Source organism: Dipodomys merriami, unplaced genomic scaffold, assembly GCF_024711535.1.
Source record: "Dipodomys merriami isolate MVZ:Mamm:240054 unplaced genomic scaffold, mDipMer1.0.p SCAF_13, whole genome shotgun sequence".
NCBI classification, from domain to species: domain Eukaryota; kingdom Metazoa; phylum Chordata; class Mammalia; order Rodentia; family Heteromyidae; genus Dipodomys; species Dipodomys merriami.
The window spans coordinates 8,229,474-8,253,939 of record NW_027202604.1 but is presented as its reverse complement, the minus strand read 5'-3'; the positions used below and the strand labels follow the sequence as shown (position 1 = coordinate 8,253,939).

The 24,466-nt window shown below is 37.4% G+C and overlaps 1 protein-coding gene across 13 annotated transcripts in view; it reads left to right on the top strand.

Annotated features, from left to right (window-relative positions):
* Positions 1-746: 746 nt before the first annotated feature.
* Positions 747-24,466, top strand: part of Tbc1d5 (TBC1 domain family member 5) — a 476,492-nt gene continuing 452,772 nt past the window's right edge. For 10 of the 13 annotated variants that reach the window (XM_070018657.1, XM_070018661.1, XM_070018651.1 and 7 more), the window contains exon 1: positions 747-961. The gene's annotated coding sequence lies outside the window, so the exon portion shown is untranslated. The remainder of the gene's footprint in view (positions 962-24,466) is intronic. The other 3 variants (XM_070018665.1, XM_070018662.1, XM_070018663.1) reach the window with 1 other exon arrangement.

The window sequence follows — 24,466 nt, the reverse complement described above, 5'->3', positions numbered from 1 at the left end:
AATAAAAGACTGCAGATCTGCTTTTCTTTAAACTGAGTGAAGTACTCACCACACTCATTAGCACTGCTATTTAAAGACTTTCACGTTGGGGAAGTAAAAACATCAGCATCTCTCACACAAACTGTGATGAAGCCCAAGCCAAGCCAGGGCTTGGAGAAGTCCAGTGTGCGGAGAGACTACCCGAGGAGAAGGTAACACCCTAGTTTTGCACTGTGGGCTGGTGAACAATAACTTCTCTTTCAGACCCTTACGGGCTACATTACAAAAGTAGTTCTAAACAAAGTGACAGCGAGTCCCACAAAGCGGAGTAGCCGCACAAAACACTGAATGGTAAAGCTATGGACCTGTGAGGAGGAAGTGTACCAGGCTCTTAGGAGGGAATCCAAAGACTGACCTGTTTTCTTCTCCTAAATCCCCCAACGGGAAGGTAACCGAGGCTGTGATTCTGACTTCAGACCCAGTAGTAGGCTCACAGGCTCCAGCACAGCGCCCACCACACGCGAGAGGAAGGAATCCCAGGCGCATGCGCGTGGCCTCCTCCCAATCCACCGCCCTCCCACTTCCCACTTGGAAGGCCCCAGAAGCCCAGACCGGGGAGCGAGCTTGTCTCGAGCCCGCGCAGCCTCCTAGCCCGGACCGGCGCCTGCGCAAGGGGCTTCTCGGGCGCCGGGCCGCGGGGTTATTAGAGGTGGAGCGCCGAGAGGGCGCGCGGCAGGAGGCGGCCGCCGTTACGGCGCGAGCGTGGTCACGTGGTCGCTGGTCACCGCCGCCACCCCTTCCCGCCCAGTTCTCTTTCTGGTCGGGCCGGGTCCGGCTGGTTCCGCGAGCGCCCGCCCGCCCGACTGAGGGAGAGAGAGTGAAAGAGATTGAGAGAGACAGAGAGAGAGAGAGAAAAAAAAAAGAGAGGGGAGGAGGAGGAGGACTCAGGGAGTAGGAGCTGGGGAACCCTTCTGCGCCACAGGTAACAATAATAATGATGATAATCGTAAAGCAGCCCGAGCGCGCCTCGCTTCACCTCAGTGCAGCCCCCCACATGCAGTGGCTCTGGCCCCGGCCTCCGCTCCCCCTCGGGGCAGGGCCCCCTCCCCTGGCGTCTTCGCCGCCGCCGGGCAGGCCTGCGAGCCGCGGACCCGCCGCCGCTGCGCCCCGGGCCCCCTCGGTGCGCGTGCCGGCGGCGGCGGGACTTGGCGCGGGGCCCCCGCCGCCTTCCCCGCGCCTCCACCCCGCCCCTTCCCCGCGAGGCCGAGGCCGACCCTGGAACCCGGCGGGTGGCAGCCCAGGGGGCCGAGCTGGGTGGCAGCAGCTCTTCCCCTCCCAACCCCCCCCCCCCCCCCAAGTCCCTACTTGGTTAGTTTCCTGTTCATTTTGGCCGAAGGCTCCATGCTTCCTTCCCAGGCCGGAAGAGAAGCGGGCCCGGAACCCGCCAACCTCTCGGCATTGCTGCCTTGAAAATAGTCGTTCTTGCCTTTGGCCTTCATTGGTTGAACTGTGACGGAAGGTCCTTCACCTGTAAGAATGTACGAGTTTCCGGGCTTGTCAGGGGCACGAGGAAAACTTTGCAGAGAGGAGAAGTTGGTCTTCCTGCCTATACTCTTCCTGCGAACACACATACAAGTGGACCAGAGTCTGGTCACTACTAGTTAGTAAAATAGTGTAAGGAATGTGTGACCAGTGAGTGGTTAAAGATGAGCCCCCCGCCAGTTAGAAGGCACTTTCTCGGGAGAGTTTGTTTTGTCAAGTCTGAATCCGACTAAATTTGAATGTGCATATTGTGTATTTTGGGGGCTGCATTTGCGCGAGAAATTCCCATTGTACTTTTAGTATATCAAAGTGTGGTACTTATAAAAGTATGTTAATATGCTGCTGCACAAAATAAAAGCTGGGAACACTAAATGCGTTGTTTAAAAAAACTTGAAATTCTGGTTATCAGTAGCAAAGAAATTCATTTAAATACTTGTTTTTCTTTGGGCACTTTTTGGTTCCATGTCTTGGTGGTTTTTCATGCTGTATGTCTGCATTCGAATGTAAACGAATACCTTTTAATTATTAAAAACCATCTGCGGCAGCGTCATGCAGAGAAGTGTACAACTTCAGTGACCATAAGAATCAGTCACCTGGTGCTCTTGTTAAAGAATTTGGAGTACTAATTCAGTAGATCTGTATGATGCAGTACTAAGGCACAATCCTTGAGTACTAAGGACTCAGGAAAGTTTTGTGCTAAGATATATTTCTTTTAGTATAGGTGGCTGGATAGAAGAGCCAAAAGGCAAAAGAATGCAGAAACCTTGTCTAGGAAACTACCTTTTGCACCATGAGCTAAATCTGGATCCCTGGGGAGGGAATAGGAGGAGTGCATATACCTTGTTTGTGAAGTGTGGGACCTGCATCACCTGCCCTGTGATACTGTTTTTTTTTTTTTTTTTTTTAATTCTCTGTGTAGAAGTTCCGGGTAATTTTGGCAGAAAGATGTTCCACTGTAAGCAATTGAGCTTTATCAACATTAAGGCTAGAAATCAGGTGTCTTTGGATAAAGACACTGAGATACTACTGAGATAAAGATTTGTTTTATTGGCCGAACTATGCTTCCTTATTCCTTGAAATACAGCTTCAGTTGGGTGGTATATTCCTGAACCTTGGAAGCAATTTTAAACAATTGAGAGTCACACTTATCTGAGGGTGTACCTTAACTGGATTCAGAATTTTTTCCTAATTTTTTATTTATAACAAAGTGTTTAAAGTGAGTGTTACATACAACTTCATCTATGTTACATAAAAATGGATTAAAAAAACTTATGGTGCTGAAGATTGAATCTTGGACCTCATGCATGCTAACTAATATAGAAATATAGTGAAACTGGGTTTTTAATATCTTGGGCCCCAAATCCTGGAGTCTAAGGTTAGGTTGAACCACTTGCTCCCCCCACCTGCCATATGTCACATGAAGAATCTTGGTGTTAAGAAAGATGGAGGAGAATGATGGAAGAGGTGACACTGATCAAGATGCAGTATACCCATAACTTCTAGAATTGAAACCCCTTTGTACAATTACTTATTAAAAATAGACATAATAAAGGCAGAGAAAGAAGATTTATTACATGGTAGCCCTGGAAAGATATAAGTACTTCAGTATGCCTTCAGCCATCTTCAGGTTACAGGCATTGTCTTCAGGTTAAATACGGAAAATGGAGAAAAGTTGGTGAGAAAGGAATGAGTAGTTAAAACAGTCCCAGGATGCATGTGTGTGTCCTAGTTGACCCTTAGCTCAGTCTTTGTCCTTGGAGAAGTTAACACTTTATTATTGGAACAGAACAGGAATAAATTGGTCGGCTGAGTTTTGGCTGTTTTATTTAAGATGATAAGAAGAGGACATTGCTTGTTTGAGAGGCAGTTTACCTTCCCTACAAGGTATTTATCAGTGAATCTGGAGCCCAAGATGATTCCAAAGTTGACTTCAGCTAAGAATAGTTCAGATCTGAAGGCACTGATAAAAAGTGGTATGAATTTTAATTTACCACAAAAGCAGTTTTTAAAAAGTTGCCTCTTACAGTAGCAATTACTTTTAGTCACAAATTATATGTGTAACACTACTTTTGAAGCACTAAGTGACATGAACTGTTCTAAGCACTTTATAAAGTATGTTTAATCTTCACAATGACCTTAAAAGAAAGTGAGGCAGTGGAGGTAAGTTACATATCCAAAGTTTTACATGGCTGGTATTTTGCCTAGCTAACTTGACTCCAGAGTCCTTCTTCTTAACAGACTTCTATAGCTGCCATTTATTTATTTATTTATTTATTTATTTATTGGTCAGGGGGCTTGAACTCTGGGTCTGGGCACTGTCCCTCAGCTCTTCAGCTCAAGGCTAGCACTCTACCATTGAGCCATCTTCCCAGCACTGCTTTTTAAAATTATTAGTTAGAAAGTAAATTAATGATAGTCTCCTTAGTATTTTTTCTTAATATTGTTGAGAATTAGGCGTTTTAATTTAAAAAAAGGAAAAATATTGTCTATTCTTTATTTCTTTCATTTTATCCCATTCTGAAATGAAACTTGTCAAAATGTATAATCTCTTCTGATTAAGATGTTGCAGTTTACAAAGTTGTATTTTTCTTGTACTTGTGTGCCGGATCAGTCACTCTTTTTCAGTTTCTATGTCATTCTTTAAAGAGTTTCCTTTTGACTAGCAAGTTTTTTAGTTCTTTAGGTCCTGTTTGAACCTTCCTATCACCTGCCTTGGATATGTTGTTGATTTGTTCTGTTTGTTATCATAATGCTTATTCTTTAGATATTAACTGTGTTTCTCTATATTTTAATGATACACATCTGTCTATATATTGGTAAATGGGTAAATTAAAATTTAGGCTTAGGGCTGGGAAAGTGGCTCAGTGGTAGAGTGCTTGCCTTGCATGCCTGAGGCCCTGGGTTCCATTCCTCAGCACCAATAAACAGAAAAAAGCTGGAAGTGGTGTTGTGGCTCAAGTGGTAGAGCGCTAGCCTTGAGCTACAGAGCTGAGAGATAGCACCCACGCCCAGAGTTCAGGCCCCACGACCGCCACAAAAAAAAAAAAAAAAAAAAAAAAAAAGGGCTTAGCTGTTGACTAGATTGCTTTTCATTTGGCCAGTAAAAGACAATAAAAACTAAGCATTGGTTGTTATTATATATATTTAAATAATGAACAGCTAGAAAGGAAAAATTTTAGTATAAAGAGTTGTGGTATTTTGACCACTCGAGCAATAGCTCTACTTTCTAAAGGGTCAGCTTCTAAGTCGAATTATTTGTGTGTCATAAAAAATTCATGTCATCTTTCCCTCAATCATTCCCCCTCTCCCTTTTTCTCATTATCTGCACTGGACTTAGAAGTAGTATTTGAATTCCGATCCAAGACATCTTTAACATGGGTAGACTGCTAGAATGGCAGTGTATATAGTGTTACTAGCACTTGAGTAATAGGAGGTGGTAGTGTTGGGTGTTGGGATGAGGGGGCCTGTGTACTACTTTTAGTATCATCCATTTGCTATTTTTCCAGTAATGAAGAGTTTCAGAAAGAAGTCAGTATAAGAACAAATCTCTGGTTTAAATGCTTTATCCAATTCAACCTTAAATGTTTGGAAAAAATGCTTATCTACATTTGTCTACAAATGGCCCACAAACATTTAAAAATAATGCCTGTATAGCAGAAGTAGCATTATATCTTCAGCAGTAAAAAGAAATTAAGAAGTAGTATCTGTCAGAATTGATTGTCTCTCTTGTTCTCCTTTGAATATTAGTGCATCCTTACTGCTTGCTGATTGCTGGCTTTCCATTTCTTTTCTCTGATGCCATCATATGGGATGCATAGCAGCATTGGGTCTGCCTGCTTCCTGGGCCAAGTTGTGATTTGCAGTAAACACAAGGGAGTATCCGTTTGGTGGTTTTAAATCAGGGCTTTGTGTTTGCTTAGGCAGGTATGCTAACTTAACTACTCCACCAGCTTTTTTGCAGCCATTAAAAAAAAAATAGGGTCTCATTTTTTTCCTGGTCAGGCCTGGTTTGCTATCTTTCTGTTTGTACTGCCTATATAGCTAGGCAGGAATGTCTGCACCCAACTTTTTATTGGTTGGGATGGAGTCTTGCATACTTTTTGTTGGGGCTGGCCTTGAACTGTAGTATTCAGAATCTGAGTTTGCTAAGTAGGATTTTACAAGTGTGAGCTATCATGAGTGGACTGGCTATACTAATATTTTGGCCAGTCAGTCTCAACTGTACCTTAATTTCTCAATTTTAAAAGTCATGATAATAGTAACTACCTTACAAAGTTTTCAGGGTTAAATGAGTGTATGTATATGTGTCTAAAATATGTAATATCATGTAGGTGGTTACTGGGTTTGAACTTTAAGGCCTGTGCCTGGAGTCATGCCTCCAGCTCTCTTTATTGTCATTATTCTAGATGATCTCTACATAATCAAGACTGACTATATTAATGAACTGAATAAAAATTGTACAATTGAGATAAGAATGTATGGGCTAGCCAAGAAGACTGTTTATATTTTGGATGAAAATGAAAATTAGTGGGGCTGGGAAGGTGGTTCAGTGGTAGAGTGCTTGCCTTGCAGGCATGAGGCCCTGGGTTCCATTTCTCAGTACCACATAAGCAAAAAAAGCTGGAAGTGGTGCTGTGGCTCAAGTGGTAGAGCAATAGCTGTGAGCTGAAGAGCTGAGGGACAGTGCCCATGCCCAGAGTTCAGGCCCCATGACCAACAACAACAAAAAAAAGAAATTGAAAAATGGTAATGTTCTTATCCTTTTGGAGAATAAAATAAAACTCTAGTTCAGATATTTTAAAACAAGGAAACAAAAGTATAAGAAAAGGTATCTTTGATAGTCTTGTTTGTGTTTTTCTTTTTGTCGATTGTGGGGCTTGAACTCTGAGCCTGAGCACTGTCCCTCAGCTCTTCAGCTCAAGGCTAGTGCTCTACCACTTGAGCCCCAGTGCCTGCCACTTCCCGTTTTCTGAGTGGTTTATTGGAGATAAGAGTCTCCTGGACTTTTCCTGCCTCGGCTGGCTTTGAACCGTGATCCTCAGATCTCAGCCTCCTGACTAGCTAAGATTACAAGTGAGAACCATTAGCGCCCAGCTTGTGTTTTTTTTTTTTTTTTTGTCTTTGATAGTCATGTATAAGGATTGGTTTAAAATTTTAAGGTAAAATTTGTGGAGTCTAGAATACAATCTTCTTGCTGACTCTATTCTTTTGCTTCCTTAAATAATGACTTTTTTTTCTTTTGTGCTGGTCCAGGGTCTTTGAACTCTGGGCCTGGGCACTGTCCCTGAGGTTTTGTGCTCAAGGCTAGTCCTCTAGCACTTGAGTCACAGCTCCAGTTTCAGCTTTTTGTAGTTAATTGAACATAAGAGTCTCACAGACTTTCCTGCCCACGCTGCCTTTGAACCACAGTCCTCAGATTTCAACCTCATGAGTATCTAGGATTATAGGTGCAAGCTACTGGCACCTTGCCATAACATTATAGTTTTGTATATAGTTGTATTCATCATAGTGATTGTATCCACTAGACAGATCTTGGAGTATAGGGCTTGGCATATAGTAGATGCTCATTAAATATTCATTAGTTTGATGGTACATCTAAAGGTAATAGCCATTGTGAATACTGCATTGGTTTCTGTGACTGATTCCATGAAAATATTTTGTAATTGAAAAATTATCATATTTCTTAGTTCATTTGCCTAGAAACAAAATGGTTTTAAGATTCAAAATAGTTGTTATAGGTGATTACAGGTTTTCATAATTTTTGTTAAGACAAAAATGCTTGATTTACTGTTTACTAGCTGTAAAGACAACATTTAGAAGAAATGACTGCCTTTTAAAAATTGGTTGGCTTTCATTTTATATGATAGTTTATTGCAGGGCAGTGGTTGTGCACATGTGTAAATAGAATCCTGCTTGTGGACACCTATTAGATCTAATAATCACAGTATGATGGTTTTGTCTTTAGGAAAAACTTTGTTCCTAATCAAAGAATTTTCTAAAATAATCAAGAAATATTTATAATGCTTATAATGATCTTTTTGTTAATAGACACATATATGATGGTAGTCTTGTAACATTATAATGAAGCTGAAATGTGTGTTCCCTAGTGACATGGTAGCCATTGTAATCTTACAGTGTAAAACTACTTACATGCTTGTGGTAAAGCTACAAACCTACTGCCCTGCTAGTTACTGAAAAATATAACACATGTAATTATGTAAGGTATTAAACATTTGGTGATAATAAACCACGCTGTTATTTTATGAGTATATTCCTCTTAACTTACATAAAAAAAACTGTAGAAAACTGTAAAACACTATGTTGTGTTCAACCTGAAGCAGGCCATATATTTTCTGTACTGTGAAGATTTGTATAATTACATGCATGATGTTTACACATCATGTGTAATTGTGTAGTAACATTTCTCATGAAAATAGCTTTGTTGTTAATCTGCACATGGCTGTGCACTTTTGGGAATTTTGTTAAAGTTCTCTTCAGAGCTGTCTTGAGAGATGCTGAAACACAAATGTTGGTTTTGTAGTACAGGTATTAGTTTAGAAAGCCAAATAATAAACATTGGTTAAGCACAACAGTGTTTCAGAATTATCAATTTTTCTTTTGTCCTTAAGTTTAAAATAAAAATGTTAAGCCAAAAGCAGTTGAATCCCCACTTTTAATAAGAAAGCCTTCAGAATAATTTTCCACTAGTGAAATTAAACTTGTAATGCTGGTATGACCACCTTGTAGAAGATGCATTGAAGAGGAACAGCCTTGACTTTCTGATGGGAGTTGTGCAATACAACACTGCTAGAAAATGGAGCCCAAATTATAGGTCCTGGCTATTTTCTGTTTGCTGATAACTAGTGGGGATTATAAATACCCCTTTTAGAATTTCCCAGAACAGATATCTTCCAAGGTGTCCCAACAAGTACCTGGGTGAAATCCAAGAGAAGCTACTAACATTACAACTGTTGCTGTTCTGGGGTGGGATTGTGGTTTGATGGCTCTGAATCCCTGGGGGATCATCAGGTGGTGCCATTTATCATTTGTCTATTGCATTCCTTAAACTAGGATTTTTTTCCTTCCATGGAGTATAAGAGTCTTTTAAGAATGCTCTTTTTTTTAATATGTGTGTAAGAAATGGGGCCTCCTGCTCTCATTTAGCTTTTTTGCTTAAACGTTTGTTAAAGCTTTTGTTCTACCACTCAAGGAGTCTCAGAGTCTATCCAGGCTGACTTTGAACTCTGATCTTCAGATCTCAATCTCCTGAGTAGCTAGATTATAGGTGTGAGCCACCAGTGTCTGGTGTAGAGATGTGTTCTTAACCCATGAACAAGGGTTACTATTCTTTTCCCATAGAATAGTGGGAAGGTCAAACAGACCTTAAAGTTAGGTGGGCTTGGATTAAAAATTGGCTCCTCTCTTTAGTTACATAGTCTTAGACAAGTTAGTATTGTTTTGTCCCTTCCCCCCACTCCTCTTTTTTTTTTTTTTAACCAGTCCTAGGACTTGAATTCAGTGCTGTTCTTGAGCTTCTTTTGCTTAAGCCTGTCACTCAGTCACTTCAGCCACAGCTTCACTTCTGGCTTTTTTTTTCTTCCTTTTAGTAGTTTATTGGAGATAAGCATTTCATGAAGCTTTCTGCCTGAAGATATCAAGAAAATATTGTCATGTTGTGATAATGTCATTATAGTTAGGTACAAAACAGCCTGATTTTATAGTTAGGGACAAAACAGCCTGATTTTATATAAGCATATCTACAACAGGTGAATAAATATAGCAGAGTTAGAAAACTTAATGGATGTTGGTCATGTCTATAAGATTTCATTTTATGCTTAAAAATGGTAGTATAAAAATTAATGAGCCAGGTGCTCATGCCTCTAATCTGAGCTATCAGGAGGCTGAGATCTGAGGATCACAGTTTAGAGCAAGCTCCAGCAGGAAAGTCCACGAGATGCTTATTTCCCAATAAACCACTCAGAAAACTGGAAATGGTGCTGTGGCTCAAGTGGTAGAGCAATAGCCTTGAGCAGAAGAGCTGAGGGACAATGCTCAGGCCCAGAATTCAAGCCCCGCGACTAGCCCCCTCCAACCCCCTCCAAAAAATTAATGAACATCCGGGTGCTGGTGGCTCATGCCTGTAATCCTAGCTACTCAAGATGCTGAGATCTGAGGATAGCGGTTCAAGCTAGCTGGGGCAGAAAAGTTCATGACACTCTGATCTCCAGTTAACAACCAAAATGGAAGTGGAGCTATGGCTCAAAGGCACTAACCTTGAGCAAAAATAGCTCAGGGACAGCGCCCAGGCTGTGAATTCGAGCCCCCCACAATTGCCAAAAAATAAAATAAATTAATGAACAGTTACCAGGGGCTGGAGGAGATGTATTGGGGATCATTGTTTAATTGGTAGTTTCTGTTTGAGATAATGAAATTTCTGAAAATGGATAGTGGTGATGATGGTACAACATTGCAAATGTACTTATGAGATAATTTCACGGAAACACTGAATTATACAGTTAAAAATGGTTAAAATGGTAAAATTTGTGTATTATAATAAAAAAGTAATAATCCTTAAGAACAATCATCTATTAGGGAAAAACATATTCTGGAAAAAATATATGGTAGTGGGAAAGGAGAAAAGAAAGAATAAACAGGGCTCTGGGTCTTGTCAAGCTAATGGCACTGACAGAGAACCCAACCTTTGGGGCTACAGGACTAATAAACTAGCTCTACAAAGGTGTCAGCGAGCACCTTTTCTTTTTCTTACAACTTTTTTCCTGTCGTATGAAAAGAGGGAAAAGGAAAAGCACTCATGTCATGTCTTACTGCCTTTAGTGGGCCCAATTAGATTCTAGAGCAGTGTTTTTCCAGGTTAGTGGGATGTCTCATTTTGAGTGTGCTCTATATAATTACTGATAATTATTTAGGTTATTTTTGAGGTAATTTATTTTTGTAATTTGTTTATTTGCAGATCGTGAACATAGTAGATGCTAAATAAAGTGCTGTTATTTGTACATGTATTTTGCTAAAATGTGAAACTTGGGTAATATTAAGTATATTTGAGCTAGAAACTTTTTTTAAAGCTTTTTTTGTGAGAAAAAGGAATTTGTTTGGTTTATTTTTAGTTTAAATTCACCTTCATAGTATATTATTTCAGTAAAAAGAAGGGAAAATAATACAATTGTGTTCAAAATCTAGAACTGAAGTTCTGTTGGTTAGGAAGATTATAATAATTTTGAAAACTTTTTGGGTTTTTGTTTCTGTGAAATTACCTCAAGGGATCTTTTTAAATAAAATGAAATGATTTATATGTGTCTGAAATTATTGCTTAGCCTGCTCTTATTAGTGTCTTGTTAGCTCTTTATCTTTCTTTTATCCAAGTTTGTGATATTAAATTTTGGCTTCAGCAAGGGGGCTAATGTGAATTTATTTTTTTGATGGGGGTTAAGAATATACATTCAGAGATCATTATTTACTTAAAAATTAAAAACAAATAATAGATATTATTTGTATTCTAAAAGTACTCCTTTCCTGAAATATACTAAATGAACAATGAGTGAATTATGAGAATTGCTCTGTTACAGAAATTTGATGGAATGATTGCATTAAAGAGAATTTCTTGAGAAGTCCTGATATGATCAGTTGTCAGTACTGTACTGAACTGTTAGTACATTGATTCTTTTCAGCTTTGCTGTTTTATGATCTTAAAAATGTATCAACCTGGGTGCTGGTGGCTTGCACCTGTAATCCTAGCTATTCAAGAAGGCTGAAATGTGAGGATCCCAGTTAGAAGCCACCTGGGCTGGAAAGTCATGAGACTCTTATCTCAAATTAGCCTCCAAAAAGCCAGAAGTGGAGCTGTGGCTCAAGTGATAAATCACTAACTAGCCTTGAGTGAAAAATCTCAGTGACAGTGCCCAGATTCTGGGTTCAAGTCCCAGGAGCACACACACACACACACACAACATATGGAATATATTTGGAGAAACATACATGTTTTTATCTGATTAGTCTAGTTTGATTTGTCTTAGGAAAGGACTGGAGTTTATGGATTTTAATAAGTCACTGACAGGAGGTCTTTAGCATTTTTTCCCCCCTCTGAACAGATGTCTTGGCCTGCAATGACTCCAAATCCCATAATCCTTCCAATTTTCCCTTCTCAATAAGTTTCAAAAAAGTGACATTTTTATTGTAAGTGATTGACTTAATTCAAGCAAATACTGCAGCTGAGTTAACTTTATCCCAGTAAGGGATGCTTTTGGTATAAATAAAATGTTAGATTCTTTTATTTTTACTTCTAAGAATTTAATGCATTCTTTTTTTCCTCTAAATTTAGAATGTTTTGGGTAATAACTTTTTTTCAGTTTAAAGTTTCTAATGCTTCACTGTTCCAAACTCTTTACATTGTTTGAGACATTCTTTCTTTAATGACATTTAAAAGCAGAGTTAGTCAAGATTCATCTAGAAAATAGTAAGCATAGTTAGGTCATTAGACAGAGGGAATGTAGTCCAGGAACTAGTTTCACAGGCAATGAAATGCTCAGTTCTCAAAGAGCACTGTTAGAAAACTCGGATACTAGCTACAGAAAGAAGCCTATATGCTACTATCAGGTATGGGGAAGGGATTTAAAAAGATGGTGTTACCAGAATACAGAAATCAGGGTTGGAGGTGGGGAGGAGAGGTATAGGGTTGTTTATTGGAATCTAGGATATCAGAAGGTTGAATGGTCTGAGGGAACTAGAGTTACTGGGAGAGATAGCTTTTGCCAGAGATGCCACAGGAAGCAGGGAGAGAAATGCTGGCTTCTCCTTTCTGCCTTTTAGCTCATCAGGTTGTTGCCAGAACACAAGAGTGCTTGGGAAATGGAGTTGCCTGTGTTACTGAAGCAGTATTTGAGAAGTCTGGGGAATGGATATCTGAAAGCAGTTTAGTTCATCAGTTCAACAACTACCTTGACAGTGTTATAATATTATTTATTAATCAGTGTGCCTATGCACATATGTAGTAGTAGCGATTATGGAAACTGAGTTCTGGGGACTTCACTTTGTGTATATGTATATGTTTTAATACTGGTATCAGGGTTTGAACTCAGGACTTTACGCTTGCTTGCTTGCTCAGCTTGCTTGTTCAGTTGGCACTCTACCATCTACATCTCTAGCCTATAACTGTATATATTTAAACAACAGAAATAAATGATTTTCTAACAACCAATATAGGATTACTATTCAGACATTTATTGAATGGCACTGAAAGAAGGTAAAAGACCTAAAGAAAATTGGTTATTGTTTTTGCGGTATTCAGAATCTACTGGAAGAGAGTTCAAAATAAAGTTCATTTTAATTTTATTGGAATGTGAGCTAAATTAGGGATGAACATATGTGTTTTTTAAAAAATTCAAGAAAGGTGCAGTTATCTATTTGCTATTGTGGAATGTTTTTAGGAAAGTAGGAAACTGGAATGATAGCTGTGTGTCACTACTACTCAGGATAATAAGATCTGAGGATCTCAGTTAAAAGCCAGACCTGGAAGACAAATCTACAAGACTTTATTTCCAATTAATCAGAAAAAGGCTAGAAGTGAAGCCCTGACTCAAGTGGTAGAGCTTCAGTTGTGAAAGAAACAGCTGAATGAGAGTCTGAGGGCCAGAATCAAGCCCCAGTACTGGCAAAATGCTAAAAGATAGGCAAAGAGACATTGTTGGAACAAGGAAAGTCATGAAGAAAGACACAGTCATGACAGTTTAAAGCATGTGTACAAAAATTGCATCGTCATGAGCCTCAGGTTTATGGCGTACAAGACCATAAAATAGGACTGGAGAGCCAGGGTGAGGCCAGGTTCTTTTTATTCTGAGGCTGACAGCTATTTGAAAGGGTGGTATGTTTTAGGAGAACAGATAAATTGTTAAAATAGTACAGGCAATGGAAGACTCATATAGTCTCTGTGGTTTCTCTCTTTTTTTTCTTTTTTTGGTTTTGAAGTTTCATCTGCGTGTTTCCTAGTGCCATGCTTCTCTGCTCTACTTCCATACACTTTTGTGTTGTTTGAAAATTCAATGTAATTAAATAATGTAACTTAAAAGCTAAGGATAGACAAATACTATATTGTTTATAAATTGTACATGCCTCTTTGGATATTTTTTTTTTAGTGGTACTGGGGGGTTGAACTCAGTGTTTCCTGTTTGCTGTTGTGCTGGGAGAGTCTCCCCTCCAGCCTTTTTGCGCTAGTTATTTTTCCCCTCATAACTGAGATGACAGATGTGTACCAACACACCCAGCTTTTTATTGGTTGAGAGTCATGAGAATTTTTGCCTGAGCTGTTACTGAACTGTCATCCAAGCTCATCCTCTTGAGAAGTGGGATTACAAGCATTAACGAATGGAATTCCTCTGTGGATAGTTTAATGCCTACTTCTTTGAAAAATCCATACTATAGGACTAGAAATGGTAGGAGTCCCAGAACTGTTTCTTATAAGGAAGAATAGGAACCACTAATCATGATCTAGAATTCTTTGCTGTTAGAAGGTTACTTTACTTTCTTGGATCCCAGGAACTATGGTTTTGAAGTATAATGGAATGTTAGAGTAAATTAGACTTTGCCAGAAAACCACGAAGACATCCAAGTACAAAGAAAAGAAAAGGTTTATTGGCAGGAAAGGGACTGACAGGACCCCTTCTCACAAGAGAGAAGTTCCAGTTGTTGTCTCAGGTGACCTTTTATAACCTCCGAGGTTTTGTGGATCTTGTTGCCTTCTATGGTTAAAACTGTCCCAAAGGAGTGCCCTCTCCGGTGACCCACATGACCTGTGAGGTTTAGGGGATCTTGCTTCTTTCTATGGTGCTAGCTGTCCCAAAGGAATGCCCTCCCAACCTAAAGGGAGATGGAGGCTAATTATTTACTACCTCTACTAAATGGGCCTAGTGTTGCCTAGGGAAAGAGCATACTCAGCTATGGGAGAGGAGGCTATTGGGATATAGTAGTTTCATAGGAATTTGAGTAAAATTTCCTAATATAGCTTCTGATATTGAAGAGTGACAGATTTGCAGTGTGACATTTAAGTTTAGTAAATATATCTTTTAAAATACCAAAACCTTGCATTTGAATAACATTCATTTTACAAGTTGATTTTGATGTGTATTCTCTAATTTATTCTAATAAAACATGAGATAGGTGTTATTTGTGTTCCCTCCCTCCATCCTTCTTTCTCTCTTTCCCCTCCCTTTATCATCCCTGCCTTTTTTGTTTTTTCCAAAATATTCAAATCTAAGATGTCTTATTCAAACTCTAGTGGTATTTCTGTTTCACCATGAGCAAGGGAAAATTTTTTTCTTTGAGTCTGAAATCTAATAGAGGTTGACAGCATAATGTTGCAGTACTATGAGGCCTATGAACACACACACACACACACACACACACACACACACACACACACACACACACACACACACACACACACACACACACACACACACACACACACACACACACACACACACACACACACACACACACACACACACACACACACACACACACACTGTATTGGGAATTTGAAGAAAGAAATTTATTCTAATTTACTATATATAAGAATACCATTTTGGGGCTGGGAAGGTAGCTCCGTGGTAGAGTGCTTGCCTTGCATGCATGAGGCTCTGGGTTTGATTCCTCAGCACCACATAAGCAGAAAAAGCCAGCAGTGGCGCTATGGCTCAAGTGGTAGAGCGCTAGCCTTTAGCTGAAGAGCTGAGGGACAGCACCCAGGCCCAGAGTTCAGGTCCCATGACCAGCAAAAAAAAAAAATCAAAAACCAAAAAACCATTTTTCTCACTTTAATAATATAGTTGGAAAACATGTTACATTGATGGCATTTTAGATTTAAGGATAGTTATATTTTGAGAACAATAAAAGCCTGTAGGTGAGAGATTTTAAGTGGGGAAAGTTCTAAGAGAAAATACCCAAGTACAAAAGCTGTTTAAAAGAATGATAAATTCTTTGGGGAAACTGACTTCAAGGGCTTAATGACAGAAGAGGAAACTTTTGTTAGGTAGGTTGAATTGTTTAATGGGAGACAATACAGAGATAGAATTTCTGTCATGAGTGAAAAGTAACTTGAAGGGCTTTGAGAAGGGGAAGATATGCTATATTTAGGATTTGAATTTTTCCATCTATATTGGGGAATAAAATACTATATGTATTAGATGGGATTGAAGGACAGGAAGTTAATGCTGTTATAAAGTAATAGCCTTAATAATTGGAAATAAATGAAAGATGTAGTGGTAGAACTGGCAGAAATTAGTGACTCACTGAATTTTAGAGGTGAGGTAGGTGGTAGTGAGTTAGAAATACCATTTACCTGATTGACTACGATTGTAGCATCTGTTACTTGAGACTACCTGAGACCATGTGTGCTGAAATGAGAATATAAGTTTGATATCTGTGAGGAATATCTCTTAGCAGAAAGTGAGAAATTTAGCTCTTTTGTTCAGATGGCCAGGGATGATTGGTTATAAGCGATCTGTCTATACTTGGGACATAGCTGTAATTACATTTCAGAGGATTAGATTTGTAAAGAGAATATATCTGTAACTGGGCACCAGTGGCTCACATTTGTAATAATAGCGCCTCAGGAGGCTGAGGAATGTGGTTTGAAGCAATTAACCATAAAAACTAGAAGTGTGGCTCTAGTGGTAGAGTACTAGCCTTGAGCCCCAAAGCTCAGGGACAGCAACAGAACCCAGGCAGAGAGAGGGAGAAGGAGGGGGAGGAAGGGAGGAAGGAAGAGGAAAAGAAGGGAAAGGAAGGGAAGGGAGAGGGGATCTATATTTTCAAAAACTACTAAATACAATTGTCTACCTGTTTAAAAGCGTAAAGTTTAGTGACAGATATTCACAGTTGTGCAACCAAAACTACAATCAATTTTCGTTTTCACCTCTTGAACAAATAAACTTTATGCCAGTATTTTCCATTTATGCAAAATAACCAGTGGAATTTTGGTAGGGATTGCATTTAATCTGTGTATTGCTTTGGATAATACTAACATCCTAACAATAGTGGATTTTTCTATACATGAGCTTGAGGTGCCATTACATTTATGTAGGTCTTTAATGTTTTTCAACAATCTTTTGTAATTTTTCAGTGTCTAAACTTTGCAGTTTCTTAATTAAATTTATTTCCAGATATGTTATTCTTTTAGTCACTTTTTTTTTGTAAATGAAATACTGTATTAATTTAGTTTGGGAATTATTCATTGTTATATGTCTATCTAAACACAACTGATCTTGTAACTTTGCTGATCTTACCAATTTGTTTTTTGTTTGTTTGTTTGCTGGTACTGGGCCTTGAACTCAGGGCCTGACCACTGTCCCTGAGCTTTTTTTTTTTTTTTTTTTTTTTGCCTCAAGGTTGGAGCTCTACTACTTGAGCCACAACTCCATTTTTGTTTTTGTTTTTTTTTGTTTTTGTTAGTTAATTGGAGATAAAAGTCTCATGGGCTGGGCGCCTGTGGCTCATGCCTGTAATCCTAGCCACTCAGGAGGCTGAGATCTGAGGATCGTGGTTCAAAGCTAGCCCGGACAGGAAAATCCGAGACTCTTACCCTCAATAAACCATTAGGAAACCGGAAGTGGCCCTGAGGCTCAAGTGGTAGAGCACTGGCCTTGAGCTGAAGAGCTGAGGGACAGCGCCCAGGCCCAGAGTTCAAGTCCCACCACTGACAAAGAAAAAAAAAGTCGCATGGACTTTGCTACTTGTCCTTGGAACCACAGTCCTCTGATCTCACCCTGTGTATATTTGTTAGGTTAGTTGATTTTTACTATTGTCTGTCTTTTATTTTCTTTCTAGTCTTCTTTCTATCTAGGTGTTCTAAGCATTTTTGCAAGGCATTAATGATCTTGGTCTCTCCATTTTATTGTAGAACTTTGTTTTCTTATTTTTGTCAGCATTTTTTACTTACATTTAAAGCAATTGCTGATGCTTTATTTATAATTAATTTTTAATATTGTATCTTGCCATTTTCCAGGCTGGTCTTAAACTTGTTGGCTGAAATGGTCCTCTAGCCTCACCTTTTGAATAGTAATTAGCTAAGACTACAGGCATGAACTGCTATACTTGGCTTTATTACTGATGCTTTAAATCACATAACGATGTTTTCACTAAGTCTCATACCATCATTTCTTCCATTTCTGTTTTTTGTAATGGATTGATTTTTGTAGGAAATCATTTGATGCCTCCTTTTTTTTTTTTTTTAACTGTTTAGATACTTTCTTTTTGGATAGTGTGAAGATTACTAACATACTAAATTTATACTAGTCTAGTTTGAATTTGTACTACTTTAAGTGCAATAAGTACCTTTCCTTTTTTAGTCTTTACCATTTAAAATTTTCATTTGTCACAAAGAACATCTTTATACATGTGTCTATTATAGATTTATAATTTTTAATATATTTAAAAAAATCGAATTCAAATTTTACAATAATGTTACATTTACTTTTTCTTCCTCTTCTTTTATGATTATTTTAAATGCTTGTGGAAAATTTAATTAGCATGTGTTTTACATTGCTATTCAAGTTGATGGGAACATGGATACTTACAATATTACTGTTTTTTCATAGTTGTATATTTTAAAATTGTTTAAAAAATTCAAGCTGGACACCAGTGACATACTTATGATCTTATCTACACAGGAGGCTGAGAGCTGAGGTTCACAGTTCAAAGCCAGCCTAGGCAGAAAAGGCATATAAACTCTTATTTCCACTTAACCAACAAAAAGCCAGAAGTGGAGTTGTAGGTCAGTGAGCAAAAAAACCTTGAGCAAAAAGGCCAGCACACACAAAAATCATCCATGAAATTTTCACAGTGCTTCCATATGCTTGCTTTGTGCTTATTATATTTTTCATTTCTTCTTGTCTAGAAAGTTGACTTTCTATGAAGACAAATATTTCAATTCTTGTCTAGAAAGCTGACTTTCTGTGAAGAGAAATACTTTAAGTCGTTATTTAGTTTATATGTGTGCTATTGAAAAAAAAACTAATCAAGTTACTGTAATAATGTAATTTGTGCTTATTCAGAAAGCTCAAAAATGTTATAAAGAATTCCTAGGCTGTGAGTAGTAGTAGGTAGCTCATGCTTCTCCAGAGATGGGGATTGGTAGTATTGAAATTTGAGACCAACCAGGGGTAAAAAGTTTTTGCTATTCCATCTTAACCAGCAAGCTACTCATGTTGGTATATGTCTGTAATTCTAGGTTTTAGAAGCTTTAGGTAGGAGCCCTGCCCCTGGGAGAAAAGCATGAGCTTTTCTAAAAAAACAAAAAAACAAAAAAAACCCCCAAACCAAAAAGGGGCTAGGAGTATAGTTCAAATGATAGAGTATCTGTCTACAAAGTGTGAGGTCCTGGGTTCAAACCTCACTATTGCCAACAAAACAACTGTTAACAACTGTTGTATTTGGTTTTTATGTATTAGAGTATATAGAAATAATTAGCCTTAAGCAGAAATGTGAAATCTTTCCTTTACTTAGACATTTTATCATATTGAACTTTGTTTAAAAATACTTGATTATGGTAGCTTAATCTTTTCTACTATCCAGAATATTTAGGAATCTTAAGTTATTCTAAGGATTGTATTCATAAAGTGTACTTGGAGTTCTTTTTAACTAACACTTTAGGTATAGGATAGGGTACATTTGATGGTGAAATTTTACAAATATTAGAGAAGAGGGAAAATAGATTTATTATCATTGCCCTTCCTTCCTTCCTTCCTTCCTTCCTTCCTTCCTTCCTTCCTTCCTTCCTTCCTTCCTTCCTTCCTTCCTTCCTTCCTTCCTTCCTATTTTTAAATGAAATGAAATACCTTGACAGTAAATAAAGTGGAGATAGTTCATGACCTTAATTTTTCTTAAATGATACAAAAATAAGTATCTCAAGTACAATGCAATTACAAAGTTATAATAACTATTCTTGCTGTCTTTGAATTTAAATTATCTCAAATTAAGCAACAGATTAAAATTGCATTCATAATTATATTGCAGTTCGTAATTTTTTAAACAAAAAGCATTTACCAAAAATTAGCCAAAGTTTAGGAATCGCACTAATTTAAGTTTTAAAACTTTCAAATAACCTTTAGTTAATGATTTTTATTTATGCTTGTTAGAATTAAAATGCAAAAATAGTAACATATATATCTTTACATGTAAATGTCAATCCAATCAAAACATGACATAAAATTAATGACTTTATTTTAAAAATGAGGTCTTAAAATTTTAGATTAGATCTATTTTTTTGTTAAAGATTTCATATAAATTATAATAGCTTAATTATAAAATTTATAATGATAATTTAAATTTAGAATATTTAATTTAAGTTCAAATACATAATTATGAATACTTATGACTTTAACTATATAGAATTTGAAATAAGTCACATAACCTTTTAAGATAATTTTTATAATTAGGTGAGAACAAGGCATGAACTATTTCCACTTGATTTTCTTGCTAATATTTGCAATTTAATACTAGAGTTATTCCTTAATTGCTAAAAAAAACATTGCTGATAACATGGTTACCAAGCATTCTTCTCTAAAATATAATTCAATTTAATGATTAACCATTTAAGAAATACTGCTTAAAAAATTTCAAAATAATTTTTTACTGTAAGGATGTAGATAATGTAAAGGTAGACTTGATTCTTTGATGTGTTCAGTGTTTACAGAGATAGTAGCTGACTAACCCAAGAAAAAGTTTTTTTTTTGTCGGTCGTGGGGCTTGAACTCTGGGCCTGGGCGCTGTCCCTCAGCTCTTCAGCTCAACGCGAGCGCTCTACCACTTGAGCTACAGCGCCACTTCCGGTTTTCTGGTGGTTTATTGGAGATGGGAGTCTCGGGGTATTTCCTGCCCGGGCTGGCTTTGAACCGCGATCCTCAGATCTCAGCCTCCTGAGTAGCTAGGATTACAGGCGTGAGCCACCAGCGCCCGGCTAAGAAAAAGTTTTTTATTACGTACATACAAACATATATATATGTATATATATATATGTATATATATGTATATATATATACATATATATGTATATATACATATATATATACATATATATATATTTACACACACATACAAATGTACAGGGGGTATTTCACTTATACATCTGTAAATTTACAGTGTAGTCCAGTCAGTCTCATCCCTCTATTACCGTCCCTCTTTTTCTCTTCCCTAGAAACTTAACTAAGTTTCATTTACATATGAATCTGTGCCTTTCCAACTAAGGCATATAATTTTGGTTTGGACAGAAAGGTAAGATTGTCTAGTCACCTTCTTCTAGAGAAATAGTGTAAACATAGTTCATTCTTCTTAGGTGTGAATTTTAGTGAGATATTTTTGAATGGGAAAGGAATTTACACTAATATGTTAAAGGTATACTCATTATAATATAAAACAATGGTTTATTATTGTCGGTTTTATTTATACTTCCAAATTCCCATGTGTATGAGTTTAGTACCTGGTGGGCCACTTATAATAGGTATTTTTTCAGGAGAGCTTATGGTTCTTTGACTTAGGACCTTAGTCTTCAGATATCATTGATTTCAGCTATAAATTGTCCTTAGGAGGCTCATATCTTCTTTTGACATGTATAAAACTAATAGTCTTTGTTTTATTAATTTTTTTCACCTGAAACCTTAAGCCAGTGCAAATGTTATGATAAGTAATTTTGGTTTTGGGGCTTGATTTAATGAGTGTAATAATTTTTTTTTACCAGTTTGTTTTTATTACATAACAATCTTTTTTTTCCTTGTTCTTCTTTCTTTGATGCTGGTCCTGGGGCTTGAACTCAGGGCCAAGCCATTAACTCTGAGCTTTTTGGCTCAAGGCTAGTGTTCTACCACTTGAACTCCACTTCTGACTTTTTTTTTTTTTTTTTAAATAAGTTAATTGGAGATAGAATTCTCACAGACTTTTCTTCCTGGGCTGGCTTAGAATTGAGATCCTCGGACTTCAGCTTCCTGAGTAGCTAGGATATGGGCATGAGCCACTAGCCCCACTTAAAAATCTATTTTAAAGTGCATTAATTTTTTTTTTTTTTTTTTTAATTGTATTTTATTTTATTTGAGAACATACTGTACAGAGGGGCTACAATTACATGGGCAGAATAATGCATACATTTCTTACCAAGCATTGCAGCCTCCTCCTTTGTTTACCCTTCACTTCCCTTCCCTGCCTCCCCCCTCCCCCCACCCAATTTTACCCCCCTCCCCCCACCCAATTATACCCCCCTCCCCCCCCACACCGAAATTGTAAAGCTGGTTTTGACATGACATTTTGTACTTCTCATTGTTGCAACAGGTCCACCTGAATCCTTAAACGATTTGTTTGTCCCCATCTCCTCCACATGATATACTGATATCAAATATAGTGAAAGCGGGGGTTACACTGTGGGGGAGGGACATACAAAGCAATAAAGGAATAATCTTATAAATGCATTAGAAATACAAGTGCATTAATTTTTGCCTGATACTGGTGGCTCACACATATAATACTAGCTATTTGGAGGTAAAGATTGGGAGGATGCTATTTAAGTCCAACCAGGGTCAAAAATTTGGGAGAATCCATCAACAGAAGATGTCATATCCTAGCTATTGTGGGAAGTAAATAATATTTTGGCTTAGGTTGTGCCAGATAAAAAGTGATACTATACCTTAAAAATAATCAGAGCAAAATGGCATAAAGTATGATCAACCACCATAGAGCACCTCACAAATTCAAAATTCAGTACTACCAAAACATGTTTATTATTAGTTATCTTACTTAAAAGTGGTTTTTACATTTTTACCTTCCATGAGTTAGCATAAGTAAAAAGGTCACAATTTTTGGGACATTTTCTCTATATAAACATAACTATATGAGTAGGTTTTGGGTTATTATTATTATTATTATTTGAGCTTACTTTCTTTTTCTTTCTCATTGCTAACAACTTGAAACAGCTAAGACATTAGTGATTGTAAGTTTGAGTAAAATCTCAAAAGACACAATCATTTCACTTTTCTTGGTATCAGAATGTATTAACTATCAAGTTAAAAGCTTGGGCTGTCAGAATTTTAAATCATCAGGCCAAATAATCCTACCTTAAACATTGTGTATAGCTAAAAATTTCTTTTTTAACTTCACAGAAATTTCAAGCTTAAGTCCAACTTGATTGCAACTTACCAAGTTAAGAAGTTTGGTATCTGCTCAGTTATTACCTTTGCATTAATAAAGCTGTGGAATAGTTTGGAGAATTGTATTATTATTATTATTATTATTATTATTATTATTATTATTATTTTCTGTTTGTTGTGAGGCCTGAACTCTGGGCCTGAGGGCTGTCCCTCAGTAATTCAGCTCAAGGCTAGCACTCTACCACTTGAGCTACAGTGCCACTTCCTGCTTTCTCTGCTTGTGTGGTGCTGAGGAATGGAACCCAGGACCCCATGCATGCAAGGCAAGCAAAGCACTCTTATCACTGAGCCACCTTCCCAGCCTGAGAATTGTCTTATTCAAGGATCTTGCCTTTAAGCTTTTCAAAATGGTTTAAATTTAATTTTTGTGGTTAAGTATGGATAGTACTTTTCACCTCAATCTTATCTTGCTTTAAATTTAATCACTTCCTTCAGTATTGTCTATTTAAATTCTTCTTTTCTTTTTCTGTTTTTTGTTTTCTAGCATACCTCCAAGCCCTTAATTAAAAACCCCAACAACACCACAAAAAGACATGTGGGATTGTATTACAGTAATTTTGGTGATATAGCCTGTATACCTGATAGTGAATCCCCTAAGCATTTTCTAGATCTTTTATTTTATATTTTTAATTTCAGGTTTTTTTTTTAGAGTTAGTATCTTTAAATATTTGTACATAGGAGGTTCCATGTAACAAAGTAGTTTATTAAGTGAAGTAAGCTAGACCCAGAGAAACAAAAGCTGCATGAGTCATTTGTGGTAGATAAATTGTACCTATAGATCTTGAAGTAAACATGTTCACAACTGATTATGAATGAATTTCCTTGAGCTTTACTATCTTTTTCTTTGAGGTGTCAGACTTTCTATTTCTGTTTTTAATTATTCTGGGGAAATTAAACAATCATTTGAACAGTATGTGTATTATCTTTTTTATGTACTTTTTTTTTTTTTGGTCCGGTTGTGAGGCCTGAACTCTGGGCCTGGGTGTTGTCCCTCTGCCACTTGAGCCACAGCTCTGTTTCCTGCTTTTTGCTGGTTGATTGGCATTAAGATTCTCACAGGCTCTCCTGCCCAGGCTTGCTTGGAACCACAATCCTCATATCTTAGCCTCCTGAGGATTCTAGGCATGAGCTACCAGCACCCAACTCTTTGTTAAAAGTTTTATACATACATAAATAAAAATGTTGCCTTTCTGATGCTTGGAACTTTGCTACTATATAATCTTTCAAAAATTAAGTCAGTAGGCTAAATCGTGTGTGTGTTGGCTCTCATTCTATTTGTATAGTATTCCTTCCTTCCTTTTTTTTTTTTAAATGTATTTTCACCTCCCAACCTCCTTATTTGAACATTTTTTAGGCTTTTTGAGATTGGGTTGGAGTTACCTTCTTTCACAAAGAGCTTGCCTATCACTTTCTCTGCTTTTCTTCCTGGAAGAAATAACTAATCCTACAAATTCTTCGACTTTAATCTGAGACTCTTCGGTAAGGATACTTTGGTTACAGTCTCAGGAGAATTAATAACAATAGTCTTAAAATGACAAAATTATAAAGATGGAAAATTAATATTGTGGATGGTAAGGGTGAGGTACAACTATGAAGGGATAGATACTCATTCTTTTTTTTTTTTTTGATTGTTTTTGCTGTTAACGTTAGAATATAGTCCTTCTGAGTACCAACTTTATATAGACTTTTCCTTTAATAGGAAAAGTCTTAAGAAACTTGCTCAACCTTTAAAGTGTACACTTGTT